Below are 19214 nucleotides of genomic sequence, written 5' to 3'. Positions count from 1 at the left end.
GGGGGGCTGCAGGGTATGTGACCATGTGGGGGGGACACAAGGTATGTGACCATGGGGGCAGCAGGGTATGTGACCATGGGGGGGGGCTGCAGGGTATGTGACCATGGGGTGCTGCAGGTTATATGTCACCATGGGGGGGCAGCAGGGTATGTGACCAAGGGAGGGCTGCAGGGTATGGGACCATAGGGGGGGCTGCAGGGTATGGGACCATGGGGGGAGGGCTGCAGGGTATGGGACCATGGGGGGGGGCTGCAGGGTATGGGACCATGGGGGGGGGCTGCAGGGTATGTGACCATGGGTGGGCTGCAGGGTATGTGACCATGGGGGGCCGCCGGATATGTGACCATGGGGGCTGCTAGTGGCTGCATAGTAAATTATCTTGGGGGCTACAGATTAATGTTATCCTGTGAGTTTGGGGGCTGCAAGGAGCTATGTGGGGGCTCATACCATATATTGGGAGCTATGTGAGGACTCATTGTATGTGTATAGCTGTGTGGGGGTTCATGTTGTATGTAGGGGGCTCATAATGTATGTTGGGGGCTCATACTGTATATTTGGGGACTTTGTGGTGTCATTGTATGTAGGGGACTTTGTGTGGATTCATACTGTATAAAGGGAGATATGTGGGCGCTCATACTGTATCTATGGGCGGCACGATGGCGCAGTGGTTAGCACTGCAGCCTTGCAGCACTGGGGTCCTGGGTTCAAATCCCACTAAGGACAACCTCTACAAGGAGTTTGTATGTTCTCCCCATGTTTGCGTGGGTTTCCTCTGGGCTCTCTGGTTTCCTCCCACACTCCAAAGACATACTTATAGGGAATCTAGATTGTGAGCCCCGATGAGGACAGTGCCGATAATGTATGTGAAGTGCTGCAGAATATGTTAGCGCTATATAAAAATAAAGATTATTATTATTTTTATGGGGCTGTGTGAGGGTTCTTACTGTGGCTATGTAGGAGCTCATACTGCATATTGCTGGCTATCTGAGGGGGGCTCATACTGTATATTGGGTGCTGTGTGTGGACTCATACTGTATGTGGAAGCTCATACTGTATATAGGAGGTTATGTGGAGGCTCATACTGTATATTGGGAGTCTGTGTGGTGTCATAGTGTATGTAAGGAGCTCATACTGTATGTAGGGGGCTGTGTGTGGGTTCATACTGTATATGGAGGGCTGTGTGGGGGCTCATATTGTATGTAGGGGGCTATGTGGGACATATTGCCTGGACCTGTGAGCTGTTATCCTCATTGCAGTTCTGCTTATATTCTCCTTTTCTTGTCCTGATTGAAGGAATTTCCTGACGAATCCCTGAATGACCAAAGGAGGAGAAAAAGCATCGGAAGAAGATGTCATTAAGCTAAGTGCACAACTGTTCAGGCCCTATAGGGTCTATACAGTTATATGAAAAAGTTTGGGCACCCCTATTAATCTTAAGCTTAATGTTTTCTTAAAATTGGTGTTTTTGCAACAGCTATTTCAGTTTGATATATGTAATAACTGTTGGACACAGTAATGTTTCTGCCTTGAAATGAGGTTTATTGTACTAACAGAAAATGTGCAATCTGCATTCAAACAAAATTGGACAGGTGCATAAGTATGGGCACCCTTATCATTTTCTTGTTTTAAATACTCCTACCTACTTTTTACTGACTTACTAAAGCACTTTTTTTGGTTTTGTAACCTCATTGAGCTTTGAACTTCATAGCCAGGTGTATGCAATCATGAGAAAAGCTACTTAAAGTGGCCACTTGCAAGTTGTTCTCCTGTTTGAATCTCCTCTGAAGAGTGGCATCATGGGCTCCTCAAAACAACTGTCAAATGATCTGAAAACAAAGATTATTCAACATAGTTGTTCAGGGGAAGGATTCAAAAAGCTGTCTCAGAGATTTAACCTGTCAGTTTCCACTGTGAGGAACATAGTAAGGAAATGGAAGAACACAGGGACAGTTCTTGTTAAGGCCAGAAGTGGCAGGCCAAGAAAAACATCAGAAAGGCAGAGAAGAAGAATGGTGAGATCAGTCAAGGACAATCCTCTGACCACCTCCAGAGAGCTGCAGCATCAACTTGCTGCAGATGGTGTCACTGTGCATCGGTCAACTATACAATGCACTTTGCACAAGGAGAAGCTGTATGGGAGAGTGATGCGAAAGAAGCCGTTTCTGCAAGCACGCCACAAACAGAGTCGGCTGAGGTATGCAAAAGCACATTTGGAGAAGCCAATTTCTTTTTGGAAGAAGGTCCTGTGGACTGATGAAACCAAGATTGAGTTGTTTGGTCATACAAAAAGGCGTTATGCATGGCGGCAAAAAAACACAGCATTCCAAGAAAAACACTTGCTACCCACAGTAAAATTTGGTGGAGGTTCTATCATGCTTTGGGGCTGTGTGGCCAATGCCGTCACCGGGAATCTTGTTAAAGTTGAGGGACGCATGGATTCCACTCCGTATCAGCAGATTCTTGACAATAATGTTCAAGAATCAGTGATAAAGTTGAAGTTACGCAGGGGATGGATCTTTCAGCAAGACGATGATCCAAAACACTGCTCCAAATCTACTCAGGCATTCATGCAGAGGAACAATTACAATGTTCTGGAATGGCCATCCCAGTCCCCAGACCTGAATATCATTGAACATCTGTGGGATCATTTGAAGAGGGCTGTCCATGCTCGGCGACCATCAAACTTAACTGAACTGGAATTGTTTTATAAAGAGGAATGGTCAAAAATACCTTCATCCAGGATCCAGGAAATCATTAAAAGCTACAGGAAGCGACTAGAGGCTGTTATTTTTGCAAAAGGAGGATCTACTAAATATTAATGTCACTTTTCTGGTGAGGTGCCCATACTTATGCACCTGTCAAATTTTGTTGGAATGCAGATTGCACATTTTCTGTTAGTGCAATAAACCTCATTTCAAGGCAGAAACATTACTGTGTCCAACAGTTATTACATATATCAAACTGAAATAGCTGTTGCAAAAACACCAATTTTAAGAAAACATTAAGCTTAAGATTAATAGGGTTGCCCAAACTTTTTCATATAACTGTATATGGCGCTATATTATATATATTTCCCTGTACATAAGGGAAAAATGTGCGCACCGCGATACACTCACTGCTATATCTGTCAGCGGGGGGGGGGCACACGCCTTCTAAACTGCCGGGTCCCTGGCTACTCTTAATCCACCCCTGGTTCTATGAGTATATATTTGGGCTCTGAACCAGCTCATGACATATAGCCACAGTGAGAAACACACAAAGGGGCTGACGTCACCCAGCAGACCCACCATGCTTGATGTTAAGGGCAGCAACAATACATCATTTAGCCTTAAAGTGAACCTGACAGTTGATTCATGCTGCCCCAAACCACAGGCAATATGAATCAGTCTATTTTACTCACTTATATGGTGCCATTAATTCCACAGCACTTTACAGACATCCCCCATCACTGTTCCCATTGAGGCTCACAATCTAAATTTGCTTTCACTATGTCTTTGGAGTGTGGAAAGAAACCGGAGTACGCAGAGGAAACCCAGGCAAACACGGAGAGAACATGCAAACTCCTCTGCAGATGTTGTTGGTTTCATCATTTTAGCCAGGTATGTTTTCATCTAAAACGCTGCAGTGTTTTAGAGGAAATATGCAGTAAATTTAAAAGCCATCCAGGGACCATGCTGCTCAAGTAACTAGTCCAAAATGCCAGTTCCCAGCAAATGCTGGTGAATAGGTTACAGGCTCTGCTAGCTAAAAATATACACTTGGATCAGATGTGGTTACTCCCTGGAAGGGAGGTTCACGACAAAACTTTAAAGACTATCTACATTATTCCTTACGCCCAGACTCGGAACACCCCCTTATTAATACTTTCACTAGACACTGAAAAAGCGTTTGGCACGGTATCCTGGCATGCCATATCATCATCAATCCATGAAAGCCCTGATATTAAAGGAATCACCATAGGGCAGACAGAATACAAATGCACGGCGTTCGCCGACGATGGTCTGCAATATATTACCCAACCGCACACATCCATTCCCTCAGTTATGGCGGAAATAGATGACTTTGGCACCTGGTCGAATTTTATGGTCAATACATCCAAATCTGAAGCGTAAACGTTTCCTTTTCCAATGATACACAGGTTTTTATCCAATCTAATTTTTCCTTTGCCTGGCCAACTCAGGGAATAAAATATCTGGGAATTCGAATTCACAGAGATCTCTCCCAATAATTCAAGCTCAACTTTAAACCCCTACTGGAAAAAATCAATAGAGATTAGTGATAAGCGTGTATGCCTCATTAACCCTTTCGGCGAGCTCACTTGGGTGCTCACTGAATATTTTGGCGTGCTCGGTATTTCATTCATTGTCGCCAGATGTTGGAGGTGTGAAGTGGGAGAGGGGACGATGACGCACATTTGGTGGTAGTGTCCCACAATAAAGAATTTTTGGATACAAGTGGTCCTTCTTCTCAAGAGGATAACTGGCCTAACCATCACTAATTCATCTGAGGCACTATTTCTTCTAATGTTATCAATAAACTTCTCCAAATATAAAAGATCTCTGATAGGTCACATTATACAGGCAGCCAAAAATGTTATCCCTCGCCACTGGAAGAGCAGATCCTGATCCACCCTGGAGGAGTGGTTCTCTAAGATTTCGCTTCTTGATATGATGGAACATCTAGTTGCTCAATCACCTGCCGATGTTGACAAATATTGTGTGAAATGGAGGGATTGGATTGAATTCCAAGAATCAGATGCATACTGTCTTGCCCCAAATTGATTTCTCTTGTCTTGTAATCCAGGACGTATTCATATTCATATTTCATTAACCTATAAGTCTCTCTGGTCCAATCTCACCCACTTAGAAGAATGAGCAGCTCCTCAAAATGTTGATGTAATATCTTTCCTATATCCCTATTGTATTATATTTGTTATATTATTTCTTTGTTAATAGTGCATGTCTTCCTTTGATATTCATTTTAGGCTTGTGATAAAAATCTTAAAATCTTTCAATAAACATTGAATTTGGAAAAAAAAATTCATCTTAATGAATTTGCACATCTTACAATTGCTCTGCGCCACCTCCAGAAATGTACTCCAGGTGTAAAACGCCCTTAAGTTGCAAAACATTTGTGCAACTTTGAGTTGCGCAAAAAAATTGTGACATTTCTGGCAAGAAGTTCTTGATAAACCAGGGTCCAGTGTGTACAGATTTTCACATTACTGAGATAGGAGATGACAATTGGTGCTCACATAGTTCTATGGAGATAGAGGAGGAGCTAAAAGCAGACAAAGACATTCTGCTGCAAGTTCTACTGAAATAACAGTTACACTTTCGATTGCTCTGCTAAAATGACAGCTGCTCCATGATTGATTGATATGGGCAACAAAGAGCTTCCGTTACAGATGTTTTACTGTATTAATCAAGTCTTTAAATCATTTAGATTATTTAACGTGATTGATAAATGGAGCAAAAAAATAAACAATAAAAAAATAATATCAAATAAATTTCATGTATAGAAAAAGTTTATTTTTTTACAATAGCTTCAACAGACACTGATAAATGACATAGAGACTTTATAACTGTTGAAGAGCACAGGTCTCTCAGCTAGGCTGATGATGTCACTGGTCCCGCTGTGATGTCACATGACCTTTGGCTTTGGTCCCTCTGTCATGTCATGTGACCTTTAGAGTATGATGATGTCACAATTGACTTTGTGATGTAATGGAATCAAAATGTCACTGAAGCCTGAATATTGTTCATATGTTTTGATCACTTGGTGGGTGAAGGCAACTTTTACTTGCGCTTGGCAAATTTTGGTTTTGTATAAAATATAAGACCGTATAAGAGAAGGCTCGTTAGAGGAGCAGTTCCAAGGGCCATCCTGGAGCGCTACGGAGGTGAACAGGACCTTCTTCAGCCCAAGCAGACATCTATGGAGCTGAATATGGAGATTTGGAGGAAGAGAAAGGGAGAGAGAATTGATGAGGTGCCAAAAAAGAGGAGAGCAGAAACAACTGAGAGTGAAAAAAATGGCGCCAACCAAAGCATTATCAAGGCCTCAAAAAGACCTGGAAGCCCAATACAGGAGAGTATCATGAACAAGAGGAAAAGAGGAGTAGCAATGGGGGACAAAACTGATGATGGATCCAGTGTGTCCCCCATTACTGACACTGAGCAGCTGTCAGGTGAGTTCAGATCTAAGACACCGAAAGCCAATATTCCCCAAAGTAATCATTGCCAGGATTGTCCACATTTGGAAGATCCCGCTTATTATGATTTTGGTGCTTTTTCTATTTGATACCCTCTAATATTGTTCTACCCCTATGTGTTGTAATTCTTATTGGAGGTCACATTGCACTATATAGGAATGTTACATCTTATTTCTCCTCTCTCTACCAGGGACAACCCCAGCTGAATCCTCCATCATTGTGACTGGACTGGAGAGCTTCAACTTCCATAAAATCGTTGGAGAGGGCGGATATGGTAAAGTAAGTATTCGGAATTGCGGTGACGTCATCATCATGTATGTAATATGACTCTAGGAACATCACTGCCTCATCTTGTCATCACGTCTCGTGGCAGGACAGGCCTTTCCTCCATTTCTAATGTTCTCTATCCTACAGGTCATGTTGGCCACACATCAGGCCTGCCAACAACAACTGGCAGTGAAGATGGTGAAGAAGAGGCTCCTACTTGAGAACTTAGGAGACAACGTTCTGATAGAGCGACAGGTCCTGGAGATGACTAGGAATAGGCCATTCATTACTCGGGCTTTTACCTCCTTCCAGTCCCAGGTAAGAAGGTCATAATCCAACAGCTCTGAGTCTTCTATGTGTTCTATGAATATCAGTCTATGTGCCAATCTGTGTGCAATGTTCTAGGTCACTACCATAGTATTACATGTATTGTAAGATTACAACCAGTGCCACATATCTAGAATATGACAATAACCCCTATTATCACCTCTGTTTAATCACAGGACTACGTCTTCTATGTCATGGAATATCTCAGTGGAGGAGACCTTAGAGACCTCATGGCAATGAATGCCCCATTTCCCATTCCAACCTCCAGGTAAGACAGAATATGGATGTATTAGATGAAGATGATGGTTGTCAAGAACATCTGGCTTTAAGTCATTAGTCTCTTAGTTTAGTGGATGAAATGTTGGTTGTTGATGATTTTCTATTTTTTTCCCATCAGATTTATTGCAGCTAAGATAATCTGTGGGCTGCAGTTTCTCCACTCCAGAGGCATCATACACAGGTAAGTGCAGTACGTCTTATTCTGTGTAGACCTGATATAAATACTCCCATACCCCCATCCTCATGCTCCCTGTAGACACTTAGTATCTCAGGCCATCATGGGGTCCTCATCCAGGCAAATCTAATAATCATGATATTTTATAAACTCTTTCCTCTATCAGAGACATAAAACCAGAGAACATCTTACTAGACAGCACTGGTCACTTGAAGATTGCTGATTTCGGTCTGGCCGTGATGAACATCTTTGGCGATGCGAAGACTTCAGATCGGGTCGGGAGTCTTTTATACATGGCTCCTGAGGTGAGGAATCATCTACACATCCCTGACTTATCATTGAGTACAAGTCTGGACATATCCATGTCTTCTGCTGTCTGGACAAAGTTCTTATTGTCTTCATGTCTTCACAGATTCTTCTAGAGAAGCCCTACAACACGGCAGTGGACTGGTTCTCTGCTGGTGTGGTGATATATGAGATGGCTACTGGCAGATATCCATTTTATATAGGTGTGGTGCATGACACCACCATAAAGTCACTGATCAATGATGATCCTGCCTTTCCAAAAGGACTAGACCCCCAAGTCAAAGCCATCATAGAGGGGGTGAGTATAAATGCACATCTAAGTAATAAAAGGGGTAAATATAACGAAAAAAACAACAATGAAAATGGAAATCAACTGGAGACTGAATTCTTAATTATTTGTTTCCAGCTCTTGAATAAGTCACCAGAGAGTCGGCAGGTAGCTGTGGATAACATCAGGGATCATCCCTTCTTCATGGAGATCAACTGGACAGATATAGAGGGGGCTGGAGCGTGTCCACCATTCCAACTACCACCTGTACGTATATCACCCAGAGAAGATGGTGGCAGCTGTACATCTCTATTGTGTGTCTTCTTTATAACCACTGGTTCTTGTATTTTCTTTCTGCAGCCATCAGTGATGACATCAGATATAATGAAAAATGTCTTGTCCTTCACTGAAGCCATTAAACCACCAGTGGCCGAAACAGATCAAAAACTCTTCTGTGGATTCACATTTGCCAGTGACGGATGGGAGGTCATAAAACAGATACCAAAACCTGTAATAGCCCATCACAGGTGAGTCAGTGTAAATGGCACAGGAGTTAGGGAACTTTTTAACGCTACTCTCTTATCCTTTGAATCTGTCAGCAGAGTGTAGTGTGGAAACCTCTTACTGACTGCTGCTTACAGTCTGCTGATGGGCCCACAGGGCAAACCTGGAGGCTTTTTCCTATTAGGATAACCCCATTTTATGTGTCTTATTGGGATATAAGAATTGTTTCTAACCTATTATCTCTCCTGGCAGAACATTTGGCAGTATTGTGAAGAACGCTTTCCACAATCTCTGGAGGAGAATAAAATGCTGGAAGTGAACAGCTCTGAAAACCACTGTTCACTGGTTGATATTCCACCATCACCGCTAGGAGTATCCTGAGGGCCGTGACTTGCAGTGTAACGTGCAGTCATACCCTTTTCTCCTCCCTGCTGTAATCCGGGCTGGGGGTTTTGCTGGATTATGCAGATCTGCAGTGTCCGAATACAAGAAGAAGCTGGAGACCAAGAAAATCATACCAGGAGTCAATAAAATGACCGTGGACCAGTGCTTCTAGACGACATGTTGCCTCGTGCTCCCAGGGAAGGGCAGTTATCCTTAGGCCATGGTTCCCTAGAGGTTTCCCCCACAGGGGGTTTTTCCTCTCCTGAGTGCCAACGGATAAATACAACAAGAGAATGGCAGCTTGTCGTACTCTGCCCTCGGTGGAGTTCACACCAACCACTAGTGGCCGAGAGGAACCTAAGAGGACATTTACCAGCAATAAACATGACCATTCACCATCATGTCCTAGTACTAGATTTTGTTTATATCTGAATGGATAAGTATTTTACCTTTAACTGCTTAAGAGCACAGGATACATGTAATGTGTTGATACGTTTTATGTCCTTTTCATTGGTACTATTTTGGGACACATCAGACTTTTTGGTTCATTTTTAATCTGTATACGTTTGTTAACTCTGTTTTTGAAGGACGGGATGAAGAAAGAAATGCCTCTTTGGTACACTTTTTGAGTTTTTTGAAGAATTATTTGTGCAGGAGAAATAATGTGTAAATTTGATAGTTCAGGTTGTTATTCTGTAGATGCAGCAATACCAATTCTTGTAGACAAAGGTGTAAAGTGCAGGTACTCGTCAGGGCTAATTCCTGAGTACTATGGGTCACTGCTTCACTCTTACTTTCACGAGTTTTAATAAATGTCCCCCTTTATTGTGTTTTATTAATAAAAGCTCAGCCAGGGAGTAACACCTCAGTATATATCTACCTTCAGTCCCCAGATTTCCACACGACACAACCATCCGTTCCTAAGGTGACAGTTCCAGTGGCTACAAGGTGTACGGCCTTGGCCACTGCTCTCTGTTTAGCTTCTTCCATTTGCGTGCCTGCAGGAACCTGTGGATCGGCTACCACTGTCTGCTGCAGGATGATCGGTCCAGGGGAGCTGTCATCCTATACAACAGAGCACAGATGGGTTTGCTTAGTATAACAAGGCATTAGGTCTTGACAGTGAAAAGCTAAGAGGCAATCTAGTGGCTCTGACTTTGGCCCGGCCTAAGAGGCACTTAGCCATGGCAACCTGGGGTCTTTGTGAATCATTAGTGTTCTGCAATTGCATCAGGCCCTCTGTCTAACCACCTAGATGCCACTGTCGCTATTCACCACAGCATCTAGGGGTTGATAACATGGCACTATCTTGGTATGTCGTTTCTGTACCCGCTACTGTACAGCAGAGATCACAGGGCTCTGCAGCGCCACTATCAGGACAGGTAAGGACAGGACAGCTGCAGTTTATAGATAGAGACTAACACTTATGGCATAAATCATTGCTCAGTAATAGGCAAATGGGTAAAAAAAACTGAATATATTGTGATGGGTCCTGTAACTGCAGTGTAAAGTACAGCACCTCCTACCCTCACTAGTCCTATATAGTGGCCAGCATGGACACGGCCATATTCACTAACTCTACTCCACCTCTGCTTTCTAATTTTCAAATAGTCAGATTGGATTATTTTCACCCCCACCCAAGCTGTGATGTACTTGCTACAATCACTGCTGTTTAACCCCTTAAGGCCCCGTCACACTAAGCAACGCTACAGCGATCCCGACAACGATACGACCTGACAGGGATCGTTGCTGCGTCGCTATGTGGTCGCTGGTGAGATGTCAAACAGTCAGATCTTCCCAATGACGCAGCAACGATGCGGCGACCCGTAGCGACCTGTATAACGATGCCCGTCTATGTGTTTCTGTGTCTGAGTCGTCAACAAGTTCGTTGGTAAGGTGTCAAACACAGCAATGCATGCTACCCAGCGGGACCTCAACGATCAAAGAAATGTCCAGACCATTCCGACACGACCAGCGATCTCACAGCAGGGGCCTGGTCGCTGCTAAGTGTCAAACGTAACGAGACCGCTGCTGAGGTCGCTGTTGCGTCACAAAACTTGTGACTCAGTAGCGATCTCGCTAGCGATCTCGCTTAGTGTGACGGGGGCTTTAAGTGCAGCTTTTAATCTATGGCAGCTGCATTTAAGAGTCGTGATTCCAGGTGCATATTTGATATTGATATGTCCATAAAACTCCAAAGCAGCAAAATATAAAATTATTTATTCTGTATGATGAAAGCAGTAAAGCGAAAAAAATCTAAACACCACAATTGCCATTTTTCAGTCTGCACAACCTTCAGTAAAAGATGCATTAAAAAACACAATTAAAATGTAAAATTTACTGCAAAGTTGCATCAATAAAATGTCAGCTCTCTTCAGAAAAAAAAAGCCCTCATATTCGTTCATTGACTACAAAGCAAAAAAAGTTTAGCCTCGATTTAATTGTACTGATCAGAAGAATTATGTTATCAAGTCATTTTACTTGCTCAATGAATGCTGTAAAAATGAAACCCAAAAAGTAATGGCTAACTTGTGTTTTTTTCTCATCATTTCATCTCACTTGAATTTGTATCCCACTGATCAGTTTGTTATATGGTAAAATTAATGATGTTATTCAAAACTACAACTTGTCCTGCAAATATCAAACCTATATACGGCTATGTAGATGGAAAAAAAAAGTTGTGGTTCTTGGAAGAAGGGGGAGGGGAAATGAAAGTGCAAAAACAAAAAATCACCAGGTCATGACCCCCAGAAAATGTATGTGACTCATAATAGAGCTTATACCGTATCCTGCAGCTCACAGAAACAGCCGCAGTGCCCACCACCCACATGACTGCCAGGGGGCTCATATGTGTCCCCCTACTTCTGCTCCTCTGCTTTACTGCACTTCTATGTAATGATGTGAGTAAATCCATTCTCCATACAGCGCTACGTCTAGTCCATAAAGTCAGCGGATACTTAGAACACACTGACCAGCATGAAGCACTCTGTTCAGCCGTGGACTCTCCATCGCGTCACTGGTGATTTCTCCATTTTCATTGATTGGAATAATGAGGAAAACAGTTTCACAATCTTCTATGGCAGCACGGTGGCTCAGTGGTTAGCACTGCAGCCTTGCAGTGCTGGGGTCCTGGGTTCAAATCCCACCAAGGACAACATCTGCAAGGAGTCTGTATGTTCTCCCTGTGTTTGCATGGGTTTCCTCCAGGTTCTCCAGTTTCCTACAAAGACATACTGATAGGGAATGTAGATTGTGAGCCCCAATGGGGACAATGATGTTAACCACTTTACAGCCTGGCCTGTGCTGTATTTGTACACACAAAGCTGTAACCCCCTGTTCAGTGAGGGCTCCAGTGCTGGGCCCTCACTGAACTGGGCACATGACAGATGATTCTTACAGCTGACATGTACCTGCAACAGCTGTGGGTGGAATTGCAATCCAACTGTGGCTGTTAACATGTTAAATGCCACTGTCAATCTCTGACAGTGGCATTTAACATTGCTGCGCTGGAAGCATCACATGATCACAGGTCACCAATGTGTGGGCATGACAACCCTGGGTCTGCAGCAGACTCCAGTGGTTGTCATGAGCTGATCGCTATGAGCACCACCTAGTGGTCAGCGCTCATAGCAGAGAACCATTTTTGGCGATATGTAGCAGAGGCGATCAGACAAGTGCTGCTTCTAGTCTCCTATGGAGACTATAGAAGCAAGTGAAAAAAATATGTTGTTAAAAAAATATAAAAGTTTAAATCACCCCCCTTTCGCCCCATTCAAAATAAAATAATAATAAAAAAACCCACATACACATATTTGGTATCGCCGCGTTCAGAATCGCCCGATCTATCAATATAAAAAAAGAATTAATCCGATCGGTAAACAATGTAACGAGAAAAAAATTCTAAACGCCAGAATTACGTTTTTTGGTCGCATTGCAAATGCAATAACCGGCGATCAAAACATCGGATCTACCCCAAAATGGTATCAATAAAAACAATTCACCTCGGCGCACAAAAAATAAGCCCTCACCCAGCCCCAGATCCCAAAAAAATGGAGACGCTACAGGTCTTGGAAAATGGCGCCATTTTTTATTTTTTTTAGCAAACTTTGGATTTTTTTTTCACCACTTAAATAAAAAAGAACCTATACATGTTTGGTGTCTACGAACTCTTAATGACCTGGAAAATAATAATGGCAGGTCAGTTTTATCATTCAGTGAACGTGGTAAAAAAAAACAAAAAAAACAACTGTGGTATTGCACTTTTTTGCAATTTCACCGCACTTGGAATTTTTTTCCCGTTTTCCCGTACACGATATGGTAAAACTAGTAATGGCATTGAAAAGTACAACTCGTCCCGTAAAAAATAAGCCCTGACACGGCCATATTGACCAAAAAATAAAAACGCTATGGCTCTGAGAACAAGGGGAGCAAAAAACGAAAATGCAAAAACGGAAAATCTCAGGGTTGCGAAGGGGTTAATGTATGTAAAGCGCTGCGGAATATGTTGGTGACGCGCCCCCTGGGCCATATTCTTTAGGGGGAATATCCGGAGCCGGATCAGATGGGAGTTGTAGTCTTCCGAGTGGCTGTGACCCGGTCCGTGCCCAGGGTGTCAAACTGAGTTGTATGTGGCAGTCCTACAGATGTTACTAAGTTCTTAATGTCGACTACGCCACCCGTTGTGTTGCGGTCACTGTGGCCGCCGCTGCAGCAGGGTCCGCTGAGGCTGGTGGTGTAGGTGCAGCTTTGGTGATATAACCCCCAACGGGTGGGGTATAGCCTCAGGGGGATCAGGTGCAGAGGATGGGGGTTGTGGTGATGCAGTGTAGACGGCAATCAGAGACAGAGTCGGGTTATGCAGTTTAGGATGTTTACTCACTGCTGATGTTCTGGTCACTCCAGCTTCGAGTGACCTCCCGAGCCGTGCTGCGTCCACCAGGTTCTGGATCCAGCCAACCCCCAAACAAGTCCGGAGCGTGACCCTGAGCTCTCCTTCTGTCCTTTCTCTGGCCGTCCCCACTATTGATCCACCCAGGTCCAGCTCCCTCGGGCCTTCTGTTGGGAGACCCTTGGCCTCGGGTTCCCTGACCCTCCACGTGGTATGCCTTCGTGGTGGATATGGTGGGTGACCGTGGCAAACGCTGCCCACGGTCTCCGGTCTCTGGCTGGGGAGTGTTTTTGCCCCCACCAGCTTGGGTTCCGGTACCCAGTGCCGACTCTTCACCCGGGGATTTAAGTTGGGTTCTTGGAGTCCTTTTCTTCTGTTTCCCCCTCTGGGTCTCTCTCTCTTCTCCTCTCTCACTCTGGGTCTCTCTTCTCCTCCGCTCGCTGACTTTCTCTCTGCAACTGACCCTGTTCTTAGTTGGTGCCCACCTTATATACACCCTCTATGTGTGAGCTCAGGTGACCAGCACCCAATGAGCTCCTAACTTTACCCAGGCTGCTCCCCCTATCTGCCCCTACACTACTTGGGATGTACCACCCCCCTCCCACTCCAGCCAGGAACAGACTCGGTCGTACCTGCACATTTCTAAGTGGGAGTACCGTCGGTCTGCTCCTCGGAAATGGGATGTGTGTAGTGCATGCAGCCTACCGAGCTCAGTTTCACACTCCTTCCTTACCCGGGAGTGGAATATCACACCTCTGGGTTGAGGTGCAATACCCCTGTAGCAGCCGAATCCTCAGGGTGCTACATTGGCACTATATAAAAATAAAGATTATTATTATTCCCTAAAGGTAAAATATTACAAGATGTAACCTGGACAGCTAGAAAAGTGAGCTGAAGAGGCAACATGTAGACCGGACCTGGGAGTTTCACTACTATGGAGAATACCCCAATGTATTTAAACAGTAGAAATTAGTGTTGAGCGAGCACTAAAATGCTCGGGCGCTCGAAGCTCGGGCCGAGCTCGCCGTGATACTCGGGTGCTCGACCCGAGCAACGAGCCCAATGTTAGTCTATGGGAGACCCGAGCATTTTTGCGGCGGCACCCCCGGCAGTCTTTTAAAAGCCTAACAAGTGCCCAAATCGATAGTGACAGTGCTCAAATGACATGGGGACAGCATGGGGATCGCCCCAGGAAGCATTTCTGATCCCCAAGTCACTGCTGTCAACAACGTGGTCAGAGGTATTAAGCCACTTTTAAGGGCTCACAATAAAACGTTCAAAAACTAAACTGAAACTGCTTTCCTGTGAAATATGTTAAGGAAGTTCCTTTCCAGGGTAAAGACTTGTGTATAAGGTAAAATAAATAACCCCCCAAAAAAGTACTCCTCCACACCTTGGGCTATGTTCACAAGTAGCATTTTTTTATGCGTTTTCGCACTTTTGTATTGCTTTCAACCGTGACAAATGCATTCACTGGGAAATGTCATTTTAACATTTTACAACCTTATCTGGCCATGTGCTGTGTGACACATGCATACAGTGCTGAAAAGACATGGGAACAGCATGGGGAAGACCCCTGGAAGCATCTCTGACACCCAGGTCACTGCCTAAAAGTGTGCCCATCAGAAGTCATCCTTGTCGCATCAGAAGATGCAGACTTGCAACTATCCCCGTGCAAGTTCTTGTCCCAGGGCACTGTTCAATTGTACCTCCCCCATTCCTTGCAATGCAAGCACAGGGGGCGGCCGGGTGTCCATACTCGGTCCCCAGCCGCCCCGCGGCCGGTTGTCCACACACGGTCCCCAGCCGCCTGGGGGCAGCCGGGTGTCCATAAACGGTCCATAAATGGTCCCCAGCATGCCAAACCCCTGTTCATGGTACATGCGAAGATGCCTCCCACCCTGCACCTGTCGTTGCAGACTTGCAACTATCCCCGTTCAAGTCCTTGTCCCAGGGCAGTGTTCAATTGTACCTCTCCCATTCCTTGCAATGCAAGCACAAGTATGCAGCCTGCCACCCACCCACCTACCCCCAGGCTGCAATACCATACTGCTTGCTTGCTTGCACTTGAAATTGGGCCTTTTAGGCATGTGGAGGTGGAATCTGGCCACCACGTCATGGCTGCGTTGGCAGCCAGGAATCCATACTCAGTCCACGGCGGCCGGGTGTCCACACTCGGTCCCCAGCCGCCCCGCGGCCGGGTGTCCACACACGGTCCCCAGCCGCCTGGGGGCAGCCGGGTGTCCATAAATGGTCCCCAGCCGCCCCTATTTCTCCTGTCAACTTTCCCCCACACACTTTTCTTAGCCCGGCCTGCTTTAAGGCAGCATTGGACGAGCCCACCAGAGAACCAGACTCCTCCGGTGGGCCCTGGCTTCTCCATCAGGGGAGTTGAGAGTGCCAAGGTGAGGAGCATGATGATGATGATAGAAGTTAGCATCTGCTTTGTTTTCTTTTAATGCAAGCGTAATTGTGCAGCCTGCCACCCACCCACCCCCAGGCTGCAATGCCATACTGCTAGCTTGCACTTGAAATGGGGCCTTTTAGTTTGGAGGAGGCCGAAGCTGGCCACTACCTCATGGCTACTTCGGCTGTGAGGTATCCATACTCAGTCCCCAGCCACCCTTATTTGTCCCGGTGTGCCTTATACTTAAGATTAAGCACGCATACCAAAACATTACCTGTGCCCTCCCCAGTGCATTTAGTGGGAGGGACAGCCTATTCCGCTGTAGTGTGTGCATGCCAAACCCCTGTTCATGGTACATGCGAAGATGCCTCCCACCCTGCACCTGTCGTTGCAGACTTGCAACTATCCCCGTTCAAGTCCTTGTCCCAGGGCAGTGTTCAATTGTACCTCTCCCATTCCTTGCAATGCAAGCGCAAGTATGCAGCCTGCCACCCACCCACCTACCCCCAGGCTGCAATACCATACTGCTTTCTTGCTTGCACTTGAAATTGGGCCTTTTAGGCATGTGGAGGCGGAATCTGGCCACCACGTCATGACTGCTTTGGCGGCCTGGTATCCATAGTCAGTCCCCAGCCGCCCGGTGGCCGGGTGTCCACACTCGGTCCCCAGCCGCCAGGGGATGGCCGGGTGTCCATAATCGGTCCCCAGCCGCCCCGCGGCCGGGTGTCCATAAACGGTCCCCAGCCGCCCCTATTTCTCCTGTCAACTTCCCCCCCACACACTTTTCTTAGCCCGGCCTGCTTTAGGGCAGCATTGGACGAGCCCACCAGAGAACCAGACTCCTCCGGTGGGCCCTGGCTTCTCCATCAGGGGAGTTGAGAGTGCCAAGGTGAGGAGCATGATGATGATGATAAAAGTTAGCATCTGCTTTGTTTTCTTGGAATGCAAGCGCATGTATGTAGTAGCGGCTAGGCCTGAGGTGGCCAGCGTTTTGGCGCATATCCTACCTCCTCCGAGGATTGCTGGATGTTTTCCTGCTACTATCCCAGTGCTATGACTCCCGTTAAACAAAGCTTCAGGTGATAAATGATGGATGAGGTAGTGGCAAAGGAGAAAGAGCAGGAGGAACAGGGACCATTCACATCAATATCAGGCCAGTCAACCACATATGTCTTGTAGGATATGTTTCTGTAACAAAAGGAGCGGTTCGGCTACACAGTTATAGGGCATACAGTGAGTGCAATGCCTACCAAAAATTTTGAGGCACTCCAATGCCCCTTGGAAATGACATGGAGGTCAGAGGGCCTTAACTAAACCGTTTTTTCCATTTATAGCAACTGGGTCTTCTGTACACTGTTGGCCTAAGCAGTGAATGGAAGGCTTTCCAAAAATTATGAGGAACTGCAATGCCCCTTTAAACAGACGTGGATTACAGCGTGCTAAAAACCTTCTACCCATTATTGGGGAGTGGGTCTCCCTTAGTTTTCGCTTTTGCATTGAAAAGCAAAAGCTGACTAAAATTAGGAGGAAATGCAATGCCCGTTGGAAGAGTCGTGGAGGTTAGAGGTAATTAAAAACAACATTTCAATGCCCCTTGGAAGAGCTGTGGAGTTCAGAGTGGCTTAAGAAGACGGTTTTAATGCCCCTTTGAAGAGACATGGAGGTCACAGTAGCTTAACAAGATGGTTTTAATGCCCCTCGGAAAAGACGGGGAGGTCCCAGTAGCTTAAGAAGATGGTTTGAATGCCCCTTGGAAGAGACGTGGAGGTCACAGTAGCTTAACAAGACGGTTTTAATGCCCCTCGGAAAAGTGGTGGAGGTCGCAGTAGCTTAACAAGACGGTTTTAATGCCCCTTACAAGAGCCATGCAGTACAGCATATTACAAACATTATTCCCATTATTGGGGAGTGGGTCTCCCATAGTCTTTGCTTATGACTTCCAAGAAAAAGCTGCCAAAAATTAGGACGGAGGAACTTGCAATGCCCCTTACAAGAGCCATGCAGTACAGCATATTACAAACATTATTCCCATTATTGAGGAGTGTGTCTCCCATAGTCTTTGCTTATGCCTTCCAAGCAAAAGCTGCCAAAAATTAGGACGGAGGAACTTGCAATGCCCCTTACAAGAACCATGCAGTACAGCATATTACAAATATTATTCCCATTATTGGTCACAGTAGCTTAACAAGACGGTTTTAATGCCCCTCGGAAAAGTGGTGGAGGTAACAGTAGCTTAAGAAGACGCTTTTAATTCCCCTTGGAAGAGACGTGGAGGTCCCAGTAGCTTAACAAGACGGTTTTAATGCCCCTTGTAAAAGTGGTGGAGGTCCCAGTAGCTTAACAAGACGCTTTTAATGCCCCTCGGAAAAGTGGTGGAGGTCACAGTAGCTTAACAAGACACTTTTAATGCCCCTCGGAAAAGTGGTGGAGGTCGCAGTAGCTTAACAAGACGCTTTTAATGCCCCTTACAAGAGCCATACAGTACAGCATCTTAAAAATATTATTCCCATTATTGGGGAGTGAGTCTCCCACAGTCTTTGCTTATGCCTTCCAAGCAAAAGCTGACAAAAATAAGGACGAAGGAACTTTCAATAATGGCAACACGGACCATGGTCACCCTGGTGGTATAGTGGTGGTGGAGGCTAAGGATAAGGAGAAGAACATAAAACAGCCGAAATGAGGAAGCGTATACCCATGTGTGGGTGTGAAGCGGTGCATGTGAATACACCTCCCGAAGTAACACAGTGGATTTGACTTTATGTTACTTTGCTGTCATTTGGTGGTGATGAGAAGTCTGGCCCAATCCAGCCCTTGTTCATTTTGATAAGGGTCAGCTTGTCAGCATTGTCAGTTCACAGGCGAATGCGCTTATCAGTTATAATTCCCCCAGCGGCACTAAAAACACACTCCGATAACACGCTAGTGGCAGGGCAGGCCAGGATCTCCAAGGCGTACAGAGCGAGTTCATTCCAAGTGTCTAGCTTGGATACCCAATAATTAACAGGCACAGAGGAATCACGGAGGACGCTGGTACGGTCAGCAAGGTACTCCCTCACCATCTTTTGAAACTTTGCACTCCTTGTGAGAATACCCCGCGCCTCAGGGCCTGTAAGCTGGGCGGGTCTCAGAAAACTGTCCCAGAACGTTGACAGTGATCCCCTGCCTCTGCTGGATTGGAGTTGCCTCTCTCTCGCT

Source organism: Phyllobates terribilis, unplaced genomic scaffold (genome assembly GCF_046119375.1).
Source record: "Phyllobates terribilis strain yellow unplaced genomic scaffold, ASM4611937v1 Scaffold_4__5_contigs__length_816908805, whole genome shotgun sequence".
NCBI classification, from domain to species: Eukaryota; Metazoa; Chordata; class Amphibia; order Anura; family Dendrobatidae; genus Phyllobates; species Phyllobates terribilis.
This window is presented reverse-complemented; position numbering follows the sequence as displayed.